Raw genomic sequence first — 6453 nt, forward strand, 5'->3', positions numbered from 1 at the left:
TGCGATGGGAGCTAAGGTCATAGGTTATTGTTTTGAAAGTTGGATGAACTGGTTACAGGGCTATGGGAGGAGACTATAGGACACCTGCCGTGACAATTAGTCTCACAATTGTAAAAGGCAGGCGGTGACTCGCCAACTCATTGAGTGGGCCCTGCAAAACGGCCGCACGCACGGTGCGACAACAGAGCAACACTTGAGAGTGGCTAAAAGGTTGTCGAGAGGTGAGTCTGCGGTAGCTTGGTTCCTGGTGTTCCATTCAGCAGGCCGCCGGCGTTATGACATTTTACACTTCCAACCTGGAGCATAGGTCCCGCTCTTGCGAATCCACTCTGGCCGGCCGGTTAAGGCAAGCGCAGAGGCGAGGGCTAGATGGAAGTGCCCTCTGGAATAGGGGTCCGCGGTGTCGCCACTCACCGTCAGCTCGCCAAAGCTGCCTATCGGGACTATTATTATTATTTATACTCAACTCTCTGAGCAACATTACCAAGAATTCGTCTTGATATTTTTTTTTCAGTAAACTGATGACTTTTATCTTGCCGCCAAATCCTTCACCTTCAGAAATAACCGAATTAAATTAAACTTCAAAATTAAACAGCTCTATGACCCTAGTTTATGGTACATTGCCGTCAGTTTTAGAATCTAATTTTAGATAGGTACTTATTTTTAAGGATTTGTGTTTTTTGTCCATAATGGCATCACCGTCCATTATAGGGTATTTTACATTACACGTCTTTAATTATTTCACAGTTTCGCCAAGTCGCCTTGAGATAGAATACATAGAGCAATACGATGGTAGTTTGAACGATAAATTTAAACACTACCGAAGGGATTACAGCGTTTTAAATCGACACCAATTACGAATTTCGTTCACGTGTATCGTACGACGTTTTCCAGTATATATTGCCGTTTGCAGTAAAAACGAAGAATAATGTGTCCATACCTAATATTTATCTATTCAAAAGCGGCAACTTTATTTAGCACAGTGCCGAATTTCGACGCTCGGAGAAAAGAAAAAAACAAGCAAATATAGGTATTCAGGTAATTGCAAAAACAGAGTAGTCTCGCCGTCCGCGTTTCGAAAATCCTCTCAACTGTCAACATGAGAAACACCTACACCAACTTTTCTGCACTTTTACGTCTTTTCAAGCACAGTAACAAACCAAACAAAGCTTTTTGTTACCTACTTGTTATCGCTTTGACGACAATCCTTTTATAAAAAAGGTACGATGTATTTACTCGGGACCTTTTGGCGTGGAATTTGGTCCTTCAAATTCATAGACAATTCATTTGCTCTCAGCGTGCGTATTTTAAGAATATAGAATATTTACACAAATCATATCATATCTCGTTGAAATGAGTATGATTGAATTGGAATACGTGTAGGTACATATATACTTGCTTAAAACGTGAATAAAGCAGCAAGTCAATAAGACAGCTACATTCAAACGACCTAGAGGGGATTAATATCAGACTATAAACCTTGATTGAAAAATATTTAATCCATTAGATGATTTGATTGCAATATGTCGTTATTGGCTGGGTGCAAAGTAGGTGGTGGGAGAACTACGAATCGATCGCAGCGCGCATCGTGGCCAAAAAAGGAAGTGTCGGCAGACCAACTGTCACTTTTTACAGCGATATTTACGATTTTACGTATCCGTGCATTTAAAGTAAATATAAATAAATATGCGTCCCGATACTTGCTGCGTAGTTAACTGTAAGAACACTAGAAAAAACAGTGATCACTAATTTTATAAATTTGCACAAGCAAATTGGAAACGAGACCAAAAAATTAAATGGATAATCGCCGGAAAAAATAAGTAATCTAACATACTTTTAATAGTTATTTGTTATACAAGGGGGCAAAGTTGTATTTTAACGCCGAGTGTGGAATTGAAAAACGAGCAAGTGAAAGGATTCTATAGTTGAACCACGAGCGAAGCGAGTGGTTCGAGAATAGAATCCTGAACTTGCGAGTTTTTTAACACACGAGAAGTAAAATGCATAGTGTAACACAAAACTTTTCCCCTCACTGTAGCGAGGAAACTACAACGCAAAAAATGCGTTTATCACTGCTTCCAGTAGTTCCACAGGTGGTAAATCATCTTTATTACGAGTACTTAGATTCACCTACTTTTATCAATTTTAAAGCAGTTAATTTGACTTTATTCAAGGTCAAATTACTTTACCCACTAGTGGATAAAATGCGTTTTTACCCGCTGGTATTAAAGGACAAAACACGTGTTTCCGAGCTAGTGAGGGGAAAAACAACAAACATTTAAAAATGACAAAAATTCTGCATTATTAACGACACTCCAGCCATAAAATAGTTTTCTCCGATATATATGAAATGCGTTATTCGCTAAAATCGGTTTACTTCTTTAAGTATTTACATATTTTCCATGAGAAACTTCGTGTGTACATACATACATACATACAATCACGCCTGTATCCCATGAAGGGGTAGGCAGAGCACATGAAACTACTCAAGCTTCAGTGCCACTCTTGGCAAAAGGGGTTGACAGAAAACGAAACTGTGACATTGCAGTGACAGGTTGCCAGCCTCTCGCCTACGCCACAATTTAACCCATATCCCACAGCGACACACACACACACCACACCACAAACACACACACACACACACACACTTCGTGTGTACTACTTGAAATTTATTGATTGTGACATTGTAGACGGAAATTAAAAAAAGTGAATGTTATTATCGACATCGACACTATAAATTTATATGGTCTAATGATATATTACGCTATTTCATTAGAATTATTTGTTTATTTATTACTTTCTCTTCGTATTGACAGAAAGCCGTGTGGCGTTTCAAAGTCCGCCGTAATTGTAACCGCCAGCTGACGCTGTCACCGTGCACCCAGCCAATAGTCTCCATAAAATAAGTATATCTACGCACTTAATTAAAACACCCTCTATCCCTAAAATTATTCAAAGTATTATACTTAGGGTTAATTTTTTTATTGCTTCTCGTTAATATCTTAAGGTTAAAATACTTAAAATAATGGTGCCTATACAAAAACGACTTCATCGGCTGAAGTTCGTTTTTCTATAATTAAGATCCATTATGCCAAAGTTTTCTTAATTACGGACTTTGGACGCTGAATGACACCTGTGAGCTACTTGGGCAACTTTTATTTAAAATCACTTGCCTGATGTTTAGAGGGAAGTGGCTGTTATAATAAAAGTTGTAATGGAGGCTTTTACAAGGAATGCTCGTTTTATGGATGGCCGACTAACATAACGTCACAATTTGAACTACATACAGACACGTCAAATATTAGATCTTACTTTATAGCTCGGATCTGTCAGTGTCAAGAATAATGATTTATTTGAAGTAGCGTAATATTTCAGTATAAGCTATAATATTTAAAAAAAAATTTGGAAAGTAGGTACGTAAGTGTGTTGTGTTGTGTTTTATGACCCTGCACCAACACGATCTCTCGGTTTAGCCCATGGTTGACTGGTAGAGAATGCCTGCTAGCATTAAGTCCGCCATTTGTACTTTTTTAATTGTGCAATAAAGTTTAAATAAATAAATAAGTACCCAAGAATTTTCTTTCATAACTTTTTATCAGGGAAAGTCGTTAACTCCATAAGTTAAAAGTAGGAAATATTTTCTTGCATAACTTGAAAGTAGGAAAAACCAACTGTCGAATTTTGCCATAAGGCATAAGAATGAATTTATCAGTAGGTATTAAGTTCGATGGTATCTTCCGTAAAAAATCGTAATCGTTGAGACGGCCGCTTGTCTTACAGAATTGCTTAATAACGCTAAAACCTAAAATATATTGTCTCATTTTCCTAAAAGAACAACGATTGGCACTGGCACACAGGCGTTGGTCGGCTGCTATACCTGGCTAAAACCAAGCTGAGCGGACTGTAATATTGGCTATTACAGGCACCTGCGCACGAAAACGTAATGATATGCACCGCCCGCCGCGCCCAATCGTTTAAGCTTCTCGTTAACTGCTTTCCGGTAATATTAGGTATATTGTAAGTACTTAGAACAGCGGTTCTCAAACTTATTTTCCCATGGAACCCTTTTAGAAAGTAAAACATCTGACGGAACCCTTAATTTTTTTTTTATTGCAATCTTTATTTTAATAAGCAATCATGATAGTAAAATCTAATCACTTGATTCTAATGTGAGGTATTACATGAAGCAGTTTTTTATTTTTTAACAATTGGTGAATATTTGGTTTTATGGAAGAGAGTTGAAGTTGCATCTCAGGTACCCAAAATTCACACGGAGCCCCCAGAGAGGCTTTGCGGAGCCCTAGGGTCCGCGAAGCTCACTTTGAGAATGGCTGACTTAGAGTAATATGAACAACGTACGGAAAATAAAAACATAATTAATGAAAGATACCTAATTAGATATAGGAGACGCCAAACCGTCTGCTCCTATGTTTCTCACCGCAAGCAATATCTTCCGCCTATCATACAAACAAACCAACAAACCAGCAAAACCAACCAGTCAAGCATACAAACCAGTGTTAAGGTTGTCAATAGTACAGTCAGCTGCACAGAAAAGTAGACCCCCTTGCATACAGATTTGTACAGCTGACTGTACATGATGGGTGTACTCTTGTGTGTGTCATTGTTGCTACCGCTGTATCTTTAAATTTTTTCGACTCACTCATATTGAGTGACATTTGCCGCCAAATAATTGCCACAAATTATGACGTACATTCCACCACTTATTTCATTAAGAAATTAACAGATACAAGCCAAGTCGACGTCAAAGCAATTTTTGCATAATCTTTAGATTTTAACTAAATTACACTATTTGATGTACCTAGTCCATCAAAGTGCGTGTAGTTAGCACTTTTACGGTGTCCTTGTTAAGATTAATCTCACTCAAAACCATTCGATCTTGAAAGTCAATTTTTTAGTTTTTCGTAAATAACTCGTAAACGGTGGCCCACAGCAAAAAAATATGTTAAACAGAAAATATCTACATAAAATTTCCTACAAGAAAGGTTATGTACGTTTTTTCGATAGGATCAATATATAAATGGATAATTTAGTAAGAAAGTTTTTTTTAATCGATTACATGCTCCGTTTTTCGTCAATACCTCGTAAACGGTGGCCCACAGCAAAAAATTATGTTAAACAGAAAATATCTACATAAAATTTCCTATAAGGAAGGTTATATAACTTTTTTCGCTAGGATCAATTTTTTAGTTAGAAAGTATTTTTAAATAGATATTTGGGCCGTTTTTTGTTGATAACTCAAAAACGGTGGCTCACAGCCAAAAATAATGTTAGACAGAATTAATCTACATAATATTTCCTACAAGAAAGGTTCTATACGTTTTTTCGCTAGAAGCAATATTTTAGTTGGAAAGTATTTTTAAATAGATTTCATGGGCAGTTTTTTGTTAATAACTCGAAATCGGTGGCTCACAGCCAAAAATAATGTTATACAGAATTAATCTACATAATATTTCCCACAAGAAAGGTTCTATAACATTTTTCGCTAGAATCAATATTTTAGTTGGAAAGTATTTTTAAATAGATTACATGGGCATGCAGTCGTGTCCAATGCGCGCAGCGACGTAGACGCATTGATGATTTAATTTAATTATAAATTGCGAAATCGCGCGGCCCTGCCGCTGCCGGCAAATTGACACGATGGCAGATTCTAAACAGGGTCAACCCATCGTAAACGAGTTCCTCGCTTTTCTGCAAGAGAAAAATAAACTGCTGCGGGAAGGAGCGATGGATGCGGCGACTGCTGTTCAGATGTCTTCGCGCGCGTCGAAGTTCACCGTGGAAGACATCTGTGTAGCGAAGAAAGTGTTGTGTGAGTTCCTTGGAATAGCCGGCACCTATGTACCTCACCGAAGAGGAGACGAAACTGGGAAGAAGAGCCTGGAGGACATAATGAAGATCCTCAAAGACTTCAACGACCGGATTCCGGAGTTTGTGGCGACGGATATCTCCAACATTTCGTCGTACAATCCGGACAACGTCGACGTCAGATGCTTGTTTAAGGAAATCGTGGCCCTAAGAACAAGTTTAGCCGAAATGAATACGAAGTTTGAAGCTAGCCTAATTACTATTTCTGAGTTACGTGAAGAAATAAAATGTTTGCGAATTGCCCCAACTCAGACAGCGGCTTCAAATTTCAAGTCTGATAATCGACCTGCTGACAAGTCGGTTTGTTTGCCTGTTGCCGGCGCAGTAAAATGTGTCGCACGCGCCGATCCACCGCCCGCGCGCCCCCCGCGCGTCCGGCCGCCACATGTCCCAACAAACTCGCGTCAGCGTGCATATGCTGACGTTGTCGGTGAGTCCGTCGCAACGAACCGGGTAAATGCACCTGTAAAGGTATCACGGGCTCCTATTGTGGAAAAGTCTGCCCGCACGAATGTGGATGAGGAGGGATTCACATTGGTGCAAAAGAAGAGCAAGGCGCGCAGGGCG

The sequence above is a fragment of the Leguminivora glycinivorella genome, chromosome 7 (genome assembly GCF_023078275.1).
Source record: "Leguminivora glycinivorella isolate SPB_JAAS2020 chromosome 7, LegGlyc_1.1, whole genome shotgun sequence".
Taxonomy (NCBI): Eukaryota; Metazoa; Arthropoda; class Insecta; order Lepidoptera; family Tortricidae; genus Leguminivora; species Leguminivora glycinivorella.